Below are 17,356 nucleotides of genomic sequence, written 5' to 3' on the forward strand. Positions count from 1 at the left end.
CCTAACAAACCTAAGGACATCACACACACCCATGCCCGAGGCAGGATTCGAACCTGCGACCGTAGCAGTCCCGTGGTTCCGGACTGCAGCGCCAGAGCCGCTAGACCACCGCGGCCGGCAGTACGGTATTACATGGTTCGCCTTACATTTACGAGAACACTAATTTACAGCAAAAAAATTACTTTTAAGCGACACTCGTCTATAGGACATAAGTGTTTGGAGGTCGTTATAATTAGCCGCACAGAAGAAGTAATTCGATTCTAAAAACTATAATGGACTTGTGATCTCATAGGTAGCTTCTCATTGAATTAGTTGTGACTGAAACTTATCTAAACGATATTCTCTGAATCTTATTGATTAACTCACAAGGAACCCCTTGAATGCGAGGTGTCAAGTTCACTCCTGCGTAAGGCTCATTTGAAAGTACTACGTTAACATTTATGACAAGAAAAATATCAACTGCCAATGACTCAGCATGTATAACAGAAAGGCGTCAGAAAATCAGTGTCTGGGAGGTGCAGAGATCAACCATTTATGGGATGTGTGTATTGCACTTAAGAAAGTGGACAACGTCGACATCACCAAATGTTCAAAACGAACCATTTACTTGCACTAAGAATTCCAATGATAATTGGCCCACCACAGTGACGACAAGGTTCACACCATCGAGACTGAAGGGGAACTCATTGGGAGTTACAAGACGTTCAGCTAGATATCTACTCTTACAGAATGAATATAGAATAATGTAGGTGTAACGCGAGGATGAGAACTAATGGAATGTGATGGCACGCAAGCGACTGCGAAACAGTCTGTCGTGGACATTACCGTGAAACTAGCAGTCCTTAAAGGCGGTGCTGCAGATATTGCAATAACATACTTCATAGTCACCAAAAAAAGAAACACACAGAGGCTGAATCTGTCGAGTGGTTCCAGGTGGTATGAACTGCAACGCCACACACTTTTCAGGAGGGATAATTTGCTGTAAAAGAGCACACCAGGAATGAAGAGAAAGCAAGTTATTTTGACTGGCTATTGGCCAAAAGCAGTGCTCATACCATATTTGTAATTCTCTTACGCTCAGTTTTCCTCTCTTGCTTGCTGTGACGTAAATATTCCCTTTGAACACCACGCACCGACAAAGAATTGTTGGGAGCAGAGCACGTCCAACTTCTCGCAGCACAATAAATAACTTTCCAGTCAATTTAATATCCATATTGACAGTAGGCATAATGGTATACGAATGGGTTAAGGCATTCATACAACTTTTTTGATACCTCTAATTTCCAGAATTCCTTTCCTATGCGTTCCTCTTCAAATCCCGATTGGTCCCAGTTGAAAGCAAATTCTGTAATAAACGATAGGATAAATTTGTTTAGTACCTCATTTACAAATTGTGAGGCCGATTCCGTAGTTTGCTGATCATCGACAAGTTGACGCTTTGTTTGAAATTTCGTTATGTTACGTCTTCCAATTCTGTTTCAGTGAAGTTATGTAACCATCCACTACTTCCTTTGAAATCACTGTGATCTACGCCGCGCGCAATTGGACGTTCCTAATTTAGTAGGTCACTATCATAGAGTTCCTTTAAATTGTATCGATCATCCTTGAAACACGCAAACATCGTTTTTCGTAAGAAGGGCGCCTTGTCCTCCCTTGAATATCCGTAGTTTTCCTTATGCACTACACTATCATATTGTTGCAGACATATACGAAATCTATTTATAAAAGCTTTTTAATATGCTGTGCATAATCTTCCACGCACGTAATTTGACGGAATGTCATCTTCTGCAACTGTTGTTGTATATACGATGCAGTGTCATTGCAATTGCTCTGCGTTGTATCAACACCACAAGCAGTGTAGCACTGTTGTTAGTCGCCGACTATAAGCAGTTCAACTACGCTCTGTAGCCTCATGCTCCGCTTGCCGCTGTATACCTCCAGTCCCGTCCCCTGTTGCCATTAGCAGCCAACATTGTGGCTGCACGGCAGACAATATGTGGGATGTCGGATACCATGAACATCATCGACGTTTTGTGACCTTGCACTTAAGAGGTTCCTTGTCAGGTAAATTCGAGTTATACGACACACAACCACTGTAAACACTACATCTACATCTACATTTAAATTCCGCAAGCGACCCAACGGTGCGTGGCGGAGGGCACTTTACATGCCACTGTCATTACCTCCCTTTCCTGTTCCAGTCGTGTATGGTTCGCGGGAAGAACGACTGCCGGAAAGCCTCCGTGCGCGCTCGAATCTCTCTAATTTTACATTCGTGATCTCCTCGGGATGTATAAGCAGGGGGAAGCAATATACTCGATACCTCATCCAGAAACGCACCCTATCGAAACGTGGACAGCAAGCTACAGCGCGATGCAGAGCGCCTCTCTTGCAGAGTCTGCCACTTGAGTTTGCTAAACATCTCCGTAACGCTATCACGGTTACCAAATAACCCTGCGACGAAACGCGCCGCTCTTCTTTGGATTTTCTATATCTCCTCTGTCAACGGGACCTGGTACGAATCCCACACTGATGAGCAATACTCAAGTATAGGTCGAACGAGTGTTTTGTAAGCCACCTCCTTTGTTGACGGATTACATTTTCTAGGGACTCTCCCAATGAATCTCAACCTGGCACCCGCCTTACTAACAATTAATTTTATGTGATAATTCCACTTCAAATCGTTCCGTACGCATACTCCCAGATATTTTACAGAAGTAACTGCTACCAGTGTTTGTTCCGCTATCATATAATCATACAGTAAAGGATCCTTCTTTCTATGTATTCGCAATACATTACATTTGTCTATGTTAAGGGTCAGTTGTCACTCCCTGCACCAAGTGCCTATCCGCTGCAGATCTTCCTGCATTTCGCTGTAATTTTCTAATGCTGCAACTTCTCTGTATACTACAGCATCACCCGCGAAAAGCTAAGAACTAGCATACAGACAATTTCTCCTAGCAACTAGGAATAGTACAACAATGGACGATGATAACAATTCAAGACTTAAGTAACTCTGGCTTGGAAAGTGGTACATTATATAACTCGAAAAATATTTGACTGTTTGTCTCATGACTGACATATAAGTACAAATAGGGAATAAGTTTCCAAAAGAAGTGAAATTTTGTTCACTGCACAGAAGAATTTTCAGTAGATGTAATGTGTCATATTAGCGGGTCACTGAAACATATTTGATTCTCCTGAATAAGTTCATGTTGTAGTGAGATTCACGAACAGGTTCCAAGAAAAACTGAGACAAAAGTTAGAACTAAATTATTATGTAGGTAGAAATGATCTGCTGTACAGTGAGACAGACAGTTCCTTTCAAGAAGTCCAATGTGTCTTCAAGATATCGCATCAATTTTACATGTAGATGACGTCCCAGATTGTTGAAATGACGTTCGGCATGATGGCCGCTCTATTTTAATGAGTCGCCAGTATGAGGTGCTGTGGAATGAATTTCTATGTAATTTGTAACGATACTTCGGCTGAGGTCAGGACGTGGACGGACTCCTTTGGCAGTTTGTTACGAGGTAACATTGTTGAAACAATTCTTGTTCTTGAAGCTGTATACTTAGAAACTTTCCTTTCTAGATGTAAAACTGTGTAATTTCTCTAGTTTTCAGTAGTAATCTCTTTTTGTTTTTCTAGGACATCGTTATTTCTATGACTAAGCTGTCTACAGCAGTGAAAAAGCATGATTTGCAAACTAAATCTTTCAGACTGTCATCTGGTCGAATAATATACTGCGAAATGCTGTTTTTGCCGTTCACTCTTTCATTAAGTTATCCCTTCGTCACAAAGGTGTTTTCCAGAGTAAAAGAAACAAACAACTTTGTGAGGGCTGCAGCAGGAACGTGTTACAATATATCCGAAATACGTTCTAAGTCGCTGTGAATTCTCCATCCCAGTTGCTGAGGCTTCGGCCTCCGTTCTTCATCTCGCGCAGATCAGGTATTTGAAATTCATTGCGTGGCGTAACCTCGCCGCCTCAGCCGGAGAACTTTATTACGTTCCAGACGCTGCGCCTGCCTGGGGCTGATTAAATTGCGACACTCTTCGCCTTAAGTCCTTTGTCATGTAAGAGGCGACGAGCGAGGTGCTCCACGCCTGCTAACGGCGGCGGCTCGGAGGAAGCCGCCGCATCCGTATGCCCCTGCAGCGCTCGCTCTCCCCATTTTCGAGTGAGCGTGGCTTCTTTGTTTCTCTGTAATTTTTATTTGTTATTGATTCGTGGAACTGTATCACTATAAAACCTCTTCAGCCATCGCTTTGTAAATTGGAACTTCATTTAGCAGGGTAATACTAAGAAACAATATGAATTGGGACCACCACGTAAAATCGGTTTTACTTATGTTTTTCTTGGAAGCATTCTAGGAATGTGTAGTGCCTTTGCATATGAAATTGCATATAAAACGACCAATTCTACAGTATCGTTTCAGCGTTTAGAGTCTATATCAAATAGGAATGGCTACATACATCGAATAGTTCAGGACTGTGCTGTTAGGACAGTAAAATATCGGTATAGCTCTTACAGAAGTGGAACAGATATTCTCGGTACACTAATATGAAGTACTTGGACGAAAGAAAACGTAGTTCGCGCAAAATCTTGTTGGTAAATCCAGAGACTCTGTGTATGAGGAAACCTGTGTAGTCATTATGAAATCTCGATGTAGATATAGATGAAGATGTAGCAGCAACGTCCTACAACTCAAGAATTCGAATTGAGCATTTTGAAAATAATAAAACTAACTGATTCACAATCAAAAAAATAAAATGTTATGTTCCTAAAGCTTGGTATGCTGTATTTCTATGTCATACACTGGTTTCAGAGAAAAATTCCACAATAATTGAGAAATGTCATCCTTACTTCTCTCTTCAAAGAAGGAAATCGAAAATCTGGTAGATACGATGTATTAAGATATGCATCAGAGTGGTCGATAAAGGAGTGCAATAATAACTGAAGCACTTCATTCAGAATGATGCTGGGAAAGGCAGATCTTTTGCCAACAATATGTTCTTTGAAGAAAAAAAAAAACTGACTGAGAAAAGACGAAAGTAAAATATTGAGACACAGACAGAATTTATGGACCGTATTAAGGGATTTGACTACATAGACAACTTCTTTGGAACATGGTGCAGAAAGAAGCATATTTTGGCGTATCATATTTGTGTTGAAGGACACTTATAAGTACAAAGGTCAAAACTGTCTCAGAAATATCTGACAACATCCGAATATTTAGACTGTAGCTCGCCCTTTGGTCATGAAGATGTGCTGAAATCCGCTGACGATAAGATGGCCTTATTATGCAAAGCATATGATATGAGGATCTTTATCAGCAACAAAAAGCAATGTCTTTTACCCTGTATAATAATATACAAGTAAACAGTTTCTATTATCATGTAAATCAAATGGGCTATCTAGGAGATTAAGATACTGATAAAAAATCTTTTAAAATACTTTAAAACGAGCCTACCAATGTTCACGCGCTGTGTGGAGGCGGATTATATAGTCTACAATTTTTTGTGGTCGCCGTTACTTGTCTCTCTTAACTGACTAGATTGCGTTGCTCTATCTTCAGGCACCAGACTCCGTTCTTGAAGATTCCAAGTCGATGACAGCTGGAAATCTCAAACACCAATCATTAGAAAATAAATTCACGAGCTGCTTCTTTATCGCCCATGTATTTTATCTCTGTTACTACATTCCATGATAGATTTTACTAAAGCAAAGCTTCAACAAATCTTGGATTACACATATTCCTTTGTCATTTAGCTCTGTCTGTCTTTAATGAGCTCCCGTTGACAAGTGACGTCATGACCATTATTTTGAACAGCGTGGTTCTGCAGTCCACTGCGAGTTCTCATGGAAAAACTTTCCCGATGAGCAAGAAGAAATCCAGTTGCCCGTCGCTCCTACCTTGGAGATAAACTACGTCCATTTTCGCTCTCATAACATGCACAACAAAGGAAATCCCGCTCAATACCCGGCCCAAAACAAACATTTACTTATTTAATTAAAAACTGCTTGTTCAAGGAAGCGACTATCCTCCGTCTGTTAGAGAGACATGGGGAATAACACGCCACTTTCCCCAAAGTGATATGTTACTCCTCCAAGGATACAGTGAGGAAAGAAACTGAAATTAACTTTTATGAAATTATTGGCGTTTCTGATTTTCTATACGGTGGAGAGATTTCGGCATTATGAAACGACAGAGAAGTAAGATTCAGGCGACTGAAATGAAATCTCTGACACCGATGAAAGAATAAATTAGATGAGGTAAAACTAAAAAACGTGATAATAGGAAAAAGCCAGAAGCTGAATCAACAGACTATATAGTAAGACAACAGATAAATTTATCAATAAATCTGTTAACCACAGACCTCGCCGAGGCAGGATAGCTCACATGCGCCGACGATACTGATAACCGAACCATAAGGTGCAAAAACAACTGACGGTATGTTAGGGGAGGTGAAAGGAATCGGCGATTCCTGAAGTGGGGCAGCAGCACTTTGAGTAGTTGCAGTCTGGATGACTGACTGATCTGGCCTTGTAAGATTAGGCAACAATAGGAAGCAAAGTGACACTACATCTCTTGTTCTTCCCGAGACCATTTAAATCTATGCCCGTATCTCGTGGTCGTGCGGTAGCGTTCTCGCTTCCCACGCCCGGGTTCCCGGGTTCGATTCCCGGCGGGGTCAGGGATTTTCTCTGCCTCGTGATGGCTGGGTGTTGTGTGCTGTCCTTAGGTTAGTTAGGTTTAAGTAGTTCTAAGTTCTAGGGGACTGATGACCATAGATGATGGGTCCCATAGTGCTCAGAGCCATTTGAACCATTTAAATCTATAATGTGACTTAATTACGACGGAATCCAGCTTGGTAAAATATTACACAGGTATAATAATTACCCAATCGGATTTCCGGGTGAGGAGGCTGTTTTTATAACGAAAAACAAAACTGACCTTGTAAGGCTGAATGATAGACCCTATAATCGGGTAGGAATTTAGCGGTGGCATGACAAACAGGACTTCTGGTATAGTGAGTATGAAGTTATAAACACAAAATCAAATAGGGGTAATGGATGAGTATGTCCATAACTGAATAAGAAAGTAAACTTGGTGATCAGATACTACAGATATCATAATGAACACACAGTCATAGCCGGCCGCTGTGGCCGAGCGGTTCTAGGCGCTTCAGTCCGGAACTACGCGGCTGCTACGGTCGCAGGTTCGAATACTGCCTCGGGCATGGATGTGTGTGATGTCCTTAGGTTAGTTAGGTTTACGTAGTTGTAAGTTCAAGGCGACTGATGACCTCAGATGTTAAGTCCCATACTCCTTAGAGCCATTTGAATCAGTATGTTAGCGGCAAACAATTGGGGCTGCGGGAATTGCTTGAACACTATCGTAGCCAAGATAGACACCGCCACCACCCACAATAGTAGTACAAGTTTGTATGCTTACAACCACCGCAGATGGTAAAAACATCGGAACGGAGTACGAAGAGATAAAAGAAATTATACATATAGGTAAGGATCAAAAATTAATTCTGAAAGGAGACCGTTAGATAGTAAGATAACGAAAAGAAAGAAAAATAGTAGGAAATACGGACGAAAGAAAAGGAATGAAAGGTAGAAATTTACATACAAAACAATTTAATCATTGATAATGCGTGATTTAAGAGTTATGAAAGAAGATTTTATTCGTGGAAGGGATGGGGATTTGAGAAGGGCGAAACTACGTTTATAACATATGTAGCTTTAGAGGAAGCTTTTGACAACGTTGACTGGATCACTCTAGAGAGATTCGAGGTAGCAGGAATAAAATACAGGAGGGAACGGTGGTCTGTGGCAGTTGACCGGCGTTGCCTGGTGAAACGTTGTTGTGATGCCTCGTGTAAGGAGAAGAAATGCCAATCATCACGTTTCCGACTTTCATAAAGGTCGGATAGCAGCCTCTCGCGATTGCGTTTTTACCGTATCGCGACATTGCTGCTCGCGTTGATCGACATCCAATGACTGTTAGCAGAATATGGAATCGGTGGGTTCAGGAGGGTAATACGGAACGCCGTGCTGTATCCCATCGGCCTCGTATCACTAGCAGTCGAGATGGCAGGCATGTTATCCTCATGGCTGTAATGGAATGTGAAGCCACGTCTCGATCCCTGAGTCAACAGATGGGGACGTTTGCAAGACAACAACCATCTGCACGAGCAGTTCGACGACGTTTTCAGCAGGATGAATTATCAGCACTGAGACCATGGCTGCGGTTACCCTTGACGCTGAATCACAGACAGGAGCGCCTGCGATGGTGTACTCAACGATGAACCTGGGTGCACGAATGGCAAAACGTCATTTTTTCGGATGAATCCAGGTTCTGTTTACAGCATCATGATGGTCGCATCCGTGTTTGGCGACATCGTGGTATACGCACTTTGGAAGCGTGTATTCGTCATCGCCATACTGGCGTATCATCCGGCGTGATGGTATGGGTGCCGTTGGTTACACGTCTCCGTCACCTCTTGTTCGCATTGACGGCACTTTGAACAGTAGACGTTACATTTCAGATGTGTTACAACCCGTGGCTCTACCCTTCAATCGATCCCTGCGAAACCCTACATTTCAGCAGGATAATGCACGACCGCATGTCGCAGGTCCTGTACGGGCCTTTCTGGACACAGAAAATGTTGGACTGCTGCCCTGGCCAGCACATTCTCCACATCTCTCACCAATTGAAAACGTATGCTCAATGGTGGCCGAACAGCTGGCTGGCACAATACGCCAGCCACTACTGTGGTATCGTGTTGAAGCTGCATGGGATCTGTACCTGTACACGCCATCCAAGCTCTGTTTGACTCAATGCCTAGGCGTATCAAGGCCGTTATTATGGCCAGAGTTGGTTGTTCTGGATACTGATTTCTCGGGATATATGCACCCAAATTGCGTGAAAATGTAAACATGTCAGTTCTAGTATAATATATTTGTCCAATGAATACCCGTTTATCATCTGCATTTGTTCTTGGTGTAGCAATTTTAATGACCAGTAGTGTAGGTAATATTGAGGGAATTAGTTAAGGAAATAGGCACTAAAAGTAGTAGACGAGCTTTGCTATGTGAACATCTAGATAACTTATGATTGCTGAAGTAAAAAAGATGAAAAGTGCAATCTAGTAATAACTAGAAAAGCATTTCTGAAACTGAGATATGAGTTGACATCGAAAATAATTTGAATAATAAATAATAATAGTAATAATACATAATAATAATGTTTTTATTGTTGTGATCTTCTGTCCAAAGAATGGGCTGATGGAGCCCTCTATGCTACTCTATCCTGTGCAAGCCTCTTCATCTGCGAGTAATTACTGCAACCTACATCCTTCTTAATCTGCTTAGTGTATTAATATTTTGGTCTCCTTCTACGATTTTTACCCTCCACGTTTCCGTGCAGTACTAAATTGGTGATCCCTTGATGTCTCAGAACGTGTCCTACAAAACAATCCCTTCTTCTAGTCAAGTTGTGTCACAATTTCCACTTCTTCCAATTCTGTTCAGTGCCTCCTCATTAGTTACGTGATTTACCCATGTAATCATCAGGATTCCTCAGTAGCACCACATTTCAAAAGCGTCTATTCTCTTCTTGTCCAAACTGTATCGTCCACGTTTCACTTTCATACATGGCTACACTGCATACACATACTTTAAGAAAAGGCATTCTTACACCTAAATGTATTCTCGATGTTATCAAATTTATTTTCTTCAGAAACGCTTTAGATGCCAACGCCAGCCTACATTTTATATCCTCTCTACTTCGACCACCATCAATTATTTTACTGCCCAAATAACAAATTACTAATGTAAGTCTCTCATTTCCTAATCTAATTCCCTCGGAATCACCTGATTTAATTCGACTATCATTCCATTAGCCTTGTTTTGCATTCGTTGATGTTCATCTTAAATCTTCCTATGAAATCACTGTCCATTCCGTGCAATTGTTCTTCCAAGTCCTTTGCTGTCTCTGACAGAATTACACAGCCATCGGCAAACTTAAAGGTTTTTATTTCTTCTCCCTGAACAAATTTTTATTTGGTTTCCTTTGCTGCTTGTTCAGTGTGCAGATTGAATAACATTGAGGATAGGCTACAACCCTGTCTCACTCCCTTTTCAACCATTGCTTCCCTTTTGTGCCCCTCGACTCTTATAACTGCCATTTGGTTTCTGTAAAAATTGTAAATAGGCTTTCGCTCCGTGTATTTTACCCCTGTCACCTTCAGAATTTGGAACAGTGTTCTCCACCCAAAATCGTCAAAAGATTTCTCTGAGTCTACAAGTGCTATTAACGTAGGTTTTCCTTTCCTTATCCTAGCTTCTAAGATAAGTCGTAGGATCAGTATTCCCTCGCGTGTTCCTACATTTATACGGAATCCAAACTGCGCTTCCCCGAGATCGGCTTCTACCATTTTTTCTCTTCTTATGCAAAGAATTCGGTTAGTATTTTGCAACCGTGACTTATTAAACTGATATTTCGGTAATTTTACACCTGTCAGCACCTACTTTGTTTGGAATTGGAAGTATTTTATTCTTCTGGAAGTCTGAGGGTAATTTGAGCTGTCTCATACATCTTGCCCACCATATAGAAGGGTTTGGTCATCGATGGCTCTCCCAAGGCTGTCAGGAGTTCAAACGGAATGTTGTCTACTCCTGTGACCTTGTTTCTACTTAGGTCCTTCATGGCCCTGTCAAATTCTTCACGCAGTATCATATCTTCCCTCTGATCTTCATCTACTCCTCTTCCATTTCCATACTATTGCTCTTAAGTACATGGTCCTTGTATAGACTCTCTATATACTCCTTCCACCTTTCGGCTTTCTCTTCTTTGCTTAGGAGTGGTTTACACTCTGAGTTCTTGATAATTATGCAGATGGTTCTCTTTTCTCCAAAGGTCTCTTTAATTTTTTTGTAGGCCGCATCTATCTTACTCCTAGTGTTATATGCATCTATATTCTTCCATTTCTCCTCTAGCCATTCCCGCGTAGCTGTTTTGCACTTCCTGTAGATCTCATTTTAGAAACGTTTGTATTCCTTTTCACCTGCTTCATTTACTGCATTTTTATATTTTCTCGTTTCATCAATTAAATTCAATATACCTTGTGTTACCCAGGGATTTCTACTAGCCCTCGTCTTTTTATCTACTTGATTCTCTGCTGCCTTCACTTTTCGTTTCTCTAAGCTATGCATTGTTCTTCTGCTGTATACCTTTCCCCTGTTATTGTCAATCGTTTCCTAATGTTCCCTCTGAAACTCTCTACAACCTCTAGTTCTTTCAGTTTATCGAGGTCTCACCACCTTAAATTCCTACTTTTCTGCAGTTTCTTCAGTTTTAATCTACACATAATAATAATAATAATAATAAAATGAAATTGTTTCTGAAGTTATTTGTATATGCCTTTGTACAGATGTGAGACATGCAAGAGAAACATTTCAACCAAGAAGGGAATAGAAGATTGTGAATTCTGGTGCTAAGGACGAATACTGAAATGGTTCAAATGGCTCTAAGCACTATGGGACTTAACATCTGCGGTTATCAGTCCCCTAGACATAGAACTACATAAAACTACTTAAACCTAACTAACCTTACGATATCGCACACACCAATGTCCGAGGCAGGATACGAACCTGCGACCAAATACTGAACATTATATGAATATATAGAATAACTAATAAGTAAGTACAGAATTGCACTGGAGAAAAAAGAAACTCAGTGGCTAATCATATTAAAAGAAGGGACTCATTGATAGGACTCATCGAGAGGCCTCATTATGAGGTAACGGCTGAGTCGTCGACATAGCCCTGTGAATGTTAGAAGGACTTTTATGGGATGGCTTTACCAATAATCAGATCACTCCTCATAGGATCACGTGAATATAAAGACAGGTATCGTGTAACATATAACTAATGGACTGAATTTATTAAACAGAGGTGGCCCTAGCACTCGTGGAACTTGGGTAGTGTAACTCACTAGACGATAAAAATAGGGGGTTCATCAAACTATTAAATGAAGCAATGGTCAAAAATTGTTTATTACAAGTCCCTGTAGTACAACTACAAGAAACGGTTGGATAACTGTATTAGCGCAAATTATAACGGAATTAAAATATCAGTACCTTAAAATATCGGATAACGAGTCTGGGGTGAATACGTTGAAGTCAACACAAGATTTGCAAAAACAACCATGTACGTGGAAGTCGCACAGTGACTTTTGGTTGTTAATCAAGAAGGAAGGAAAGGATTCTGATTGGGCACATGTTGAGCTCGTGATGGCTAATGAAGGTATTCGAAATAAAAATGTTGAAATCCCAGCCTTTGTGTGCCTCCTACAACTTGGTTTGTGAACGCTTCTCTTGCTCGCCATACTTAGAATTAGCGGTGCTGACAACCGGCTGCTGTGGCCGATGCATGTAGCAGATGGCAAATGCGTATGTTCTTGGAGAAGGCGTCAACAAATGCGTGCGATATCTAGAAAATAATTACGAGCAAGAAAAGGGGAAGGAAAAAGTTCACCCTTTAGCTGGTAAATGAGTTCAAGGGTTCGAAAGACTAGGAAGAAGAACAGACTTAATATGACGATACGGGAGAAAAATCGTCTAAACAGGGTAAGAAGTGTCAAATCAACCGCTGCAAGGGTAATAAGACCAATGACAACTGTGTAATGTGTCACAAACAGGGTGCGGAAAATGTGCGCTTCGAATAGAAATCACCTATGCTAAGTGCATCTAACATATTCCAACTACTTGAGTCAAGAATATAACAAACCCGTGTTGGGTGTAATATGAGCCATGTATACTAAATATGTCTATATACTAAAAATGTCTATAACTACAAAAATTAACATATGAAACTCTACTGTTTAGGAAACTTGTTAGCTTGAGCAGTGACAAACCAGTAAGATATCTTTTTTTAAATGATAAGTATGGTATTAAATATTGTGTTAAATAATTTTTATAAATGACAAAACGGTAAGGGTTACCAATGCTAATATAATGTGCTGGTCCAAGTGAAAGATGAAAATAATTTAGGTTGAACCAAAACGAGCCCTTTCCGGTGTTTTATGAGTGCCAGAAACTCCGCCGTTCTAGTGTTAATACGCACTACTGTAATCTGTAAGACAAATACTAAAAGGATAGTACACTTACAAAAGGAGCAATTGCTTGAGGGAGTTTCATAGAAGGTATGGGAAGTTGTGATAAATACACCCAGTGGAAATACTCTTTGCCACAAAAAATTTGTGGCGTATCATTCACTGATATATCGCCCTGATGAATGGCAAAATCCGCCGGTTTAGTAGCTCGCACGCGACATTTGCAGAGGATGTAGTGTGTAAGCTTCCACGCCAAATACACCCTGTTTTCCATCCACACCATCCACGTTACTGGCGACATGTTTAATTATAGCAGTGGGAATCTATTTGCCTGGTGGGTCAGAGTTGGCGTACAGCTCAACAAGGAAAGATTAAAAGCTTTGACACTGCAAAATGTGTGTGTGTGAGTTCTTAAGGGACCAAACTGCAGTGGTCATCGGACCCTAGACTTAAACTACTTAAACTAACTTGCCTATGCTAAGAACAACGCACATCCCCTCGTCCGAGGGGGACTCGAACCTCCGGCGGGAGGGTCAGCGCGGTCAGTGACATGACCCCTCAAACACCGCGGCCACTCTGAGCGGGTTTGACATTGCACCTAGAACTCGTCTACGTCATTTGACGTCATTTAAGGATTATTGTACGCATGTATTAAGTCCAATAATTCAGGAAGAACAAAAGACATTAAAACGGAACATTTTTATTAGACAAGTCTTTCAACTCTTGACAGTTCAATTCGCACGTGTACTCATCACCGTTGTTACGGTACCTTTTACCTATGGTAACCGTAATTCTAGAATTTTCCACATGAAACTCACAAAAGAATGTAGATGAAACATTGTGCGAGAAAATTATTTTTATATCGTTCACACGAAATGGTTACGTTTTAAAACTGGAGCCGTTTTGAAGCCGTACACTTCTTTAATAACGCTTTATTAACCGTTTTTCTCTAACATAGATAATTTTCTTCCTCATATTCCGTTTCTACAACGTACTCGTCATCTACACTCATGCTCATAAATTAAGGATAATACTGATACATGGTGAAACGACGCTCTGGTGGGCGGTTTGCGGGTGTAAATCACCTCAGGGTATGACCATGCGGTGCATTTGACCGGCGGTCGACGCACAGTGGCACTGGCAGAAGTCCATATGCGCAGAGGTGTGTTGGTGCGTCAGAGTACGGTACAGCGAATAAGTGTGCAGATGTTTTCAGACGTGCTAATGGCGACTGTGTATTGAAAATGGCTCAAAGAACACATATTGATGACGTTATGAGGGGTAGAATACTAGGGCGACTTGAGGCTGGTCAAACACAGAATATCACAGCACGGGCCCTTCGTGTGCGACGAAATGTGATCTCAGGATTATGGCAACGATTTCAGCAGACAGGAAACGTGTTCTGGCGCTACAGTACGGGACGTCCACAGTGTACAACAGTACAAGAAGACCGATATCTCACCATCAGTGCCCGCAGACGGCCACGGAGTACTGCATGTAGCCTTGCTCGGGACCTTACCGCAGCCACTGGAACAGTTGTCTCCAGTCTACAGACGACTGAACAGACATGGTTTATTCGCCCGTAGACGTGCAAGGTGCATTCCACTGACCCCTGGTCACAGGAGAGCCCGTAAAGCCTGGTGTTAAGAACACAGTACATGGTCATTGGAACAGTGGTCCCAGGTTATATTCACGGACGAGTCCAAATATAATCTGAACAGTGATTCTCGCCGGTTTTTCATCTGGCGTGAACTAGGAACCAGATACGAACCCCTTAATGCCTATGATAGGGACCTGTATGGAGGTCGTGGTTTGATGGTGTGAGGTGTGATTATGATTGGTGCACGTACACCCCTGCATGTCATTGACAGAGGAACTGTAACAGGTCAGGTGTATCACGACGTAATTTTGCACCAGTATGTCCGCCTTTTCCGGCGTGCAGTAGGTCCCATTTTCCTCCTGATGGATGATAACGCACGGCCTCATCGAGCTGCCATCGTGGAGGAGTACCATGAAACAGAAGATATCAGGCGAATGGAGTGGCCTGCCTGTTCTCCAGACCTAAACCCCATCGAGCACGTCTGGGATGCTCTTTGTCGACGTATCGCTGCACGTCTTCAAACCCCTAGGACACTTCAGGAACTCCGACAGGCACTGGTGCTAGAATGGGAGGCTACACCCCAGCAGCTGCTCGACCCATTGTGCGGCCTGTGTACGTGTGCATGGTGATCATATCCCATATTGATGTCGGGGTACATGCGCAGGAAACAGTGGCGTTTTGTAGCACATGTATTTCGGGACGGTTTTCTCAAGTTATCACTAATACCGTGGACTTACAGATCTGTGTCGTGTGTGTTCCCTATGTGTCTATGCTATTAGCGACAGTTTTGAGTAGTGACTCGTTGTTTGGGACCACATTCTGCAATTGGCTCAAATGGCTCTGAGCACTATGGGACTCCACTGCTGAGGTCATTAGTCCCCTAGAACTTAGAACTAGTTAAACCTAACTAACCTAAGGACATCACAAACAGCCATGCCCGAGGCATGATTCGAACCTGCGACCGTAGCGGTCTTGCGGATCCAGACTGCAGCGCCTTGAACCGCACGGCCACTTCGGCCGGCCATTCTGCAATTATCCTTAATTTATGAGCATGAGTGTGTATCAATCTTACATGTGACATTGATTAATATTCCATGTAATGCAGTACTTCAAAATTCAGACTGCCTCCGCTACACACCATCGACTCACTGACTAAAAAAAAAATTAACGCACTCTCGAGAGAAAACTTCGTACTGGCAGCTCTATATGTCTCATGCCTGTCAGGCTACTACATTATTTGGCCCCAATAGATATGGTGCACATAGAAGTGTAATTGAGAGTTACTATCCATTACGTACTGTGTTGCTAGAATATTTCAAATAAACCAGACAATTTTCTTATTGACAGGATTAGTACTGAAAGTGTGTGGCGAGCGACGCGACCTTCTGTTTTGGGCAGTAGTGTATCTAATTGAAATGGAAATGGAAATGAAGTCCCATGCTTCTTTACAGAGCGTAGGGGAACGATGAGGGACACCTGCACCGCCTTACTAGGCAAGGTCCTAATGGAGGTGGTTTGCCGTTGCCTTCCTCCGACCGTAATGGGGATGAATGATGATGATGAAGACGACACAACAACACTCAGTCATCTCGAGGCAGGAAAAATCCCTGACCCCGCCGGGAATCGAACCCGGGACCCCGTGCTCGGGAAGCAAGAACGCTACCGCGAGACCACGAGGGCGGACAGTGTATCTAATTACTTGGCGTTATCTTGTAAGGGGAGTTCAGATGTGAGTCGGAAAGGTTATGCTGACGTTCGTCTTTGACCAAGATGGCCGCCTTCAATTCACTTCCTACAGCATGGGACAACAGTGAATGCCCTGCGTTACTCGCAAATCCTGAGCACCCCTCGCCAATCGATCAAATTAAAACGACCAGGAAATATCGCCTTTGGGCCATTCTGCTCTACAGCAATGCAAAGCCTCATACTGCCAACACAGTCATGGCAATTTTGCAGAAATTCAAATGGTAGGTTCACGGCCACCCTCCATGGCCACCCTTCATCAGACCGGACCTCTCTCCCTGTGATCGCCATTTTTGGTTCCCTTAAAAAGGCTGTGAGGGGCAAACGAAGCACCTCGGACGACGACGTCCAGCTGTACGTGCGGAACTGGTTAACATCGCAGCCCCGGGATTTTTATGAGACAGCCATTCACCGCCTTGAGTCACAGTGGGACAAGTGTCTCAACAGCCAGGGTCAATACTTCTAACATACAGGTACTGGTTTCTGTAATTATGCCTCTGGCTCGTTTCTTTTTGAACGCCCCTTATCGGCGATTCCGCCGCTTGGTACTGCACCTAACTCACTTCTGAAGAACTAAATGTACATGTTAGTTCAGGGTCTTCCCCTCTAGCAGTCGAGTAGTGGTCACTAGTTCGTATCTTCGCTAGAGAAGTGTATCGAATTTAATAGCGTAATATGTTGCGATTAATGAGTGCAATTGATTCTTTAATGGTAAGAAACAGAGATAACACAACACTGCCAAGCTGCAAATGCCATTAGTCTCTGTATGGAAACCAATTACTGTCACTTATTTTCAGGCTTCGTTTTTCACATTAACCACTTTTCACAATAATAAGCATTATAGTTTTGATGTTAGACCTCTTATAAATTCCTAGCTTTC

The sequence above is a fragment of the Schistocerca cancellata genome, chromosome 1 (genome assembly GCF_023864275.1).
Source record: "Schistocerca cancellata isolate TAMUIC-IGC-003103 chromosome 1, iqSchCanc2.1, whole genome shotgun sequence".
Classification (NCBI taxonomy): Eukaryota; Metazoa; Arthropoda; class Insecta; order Orthoptera; family Acrididae; genus Schistocerca; species Schistocerca cancellata.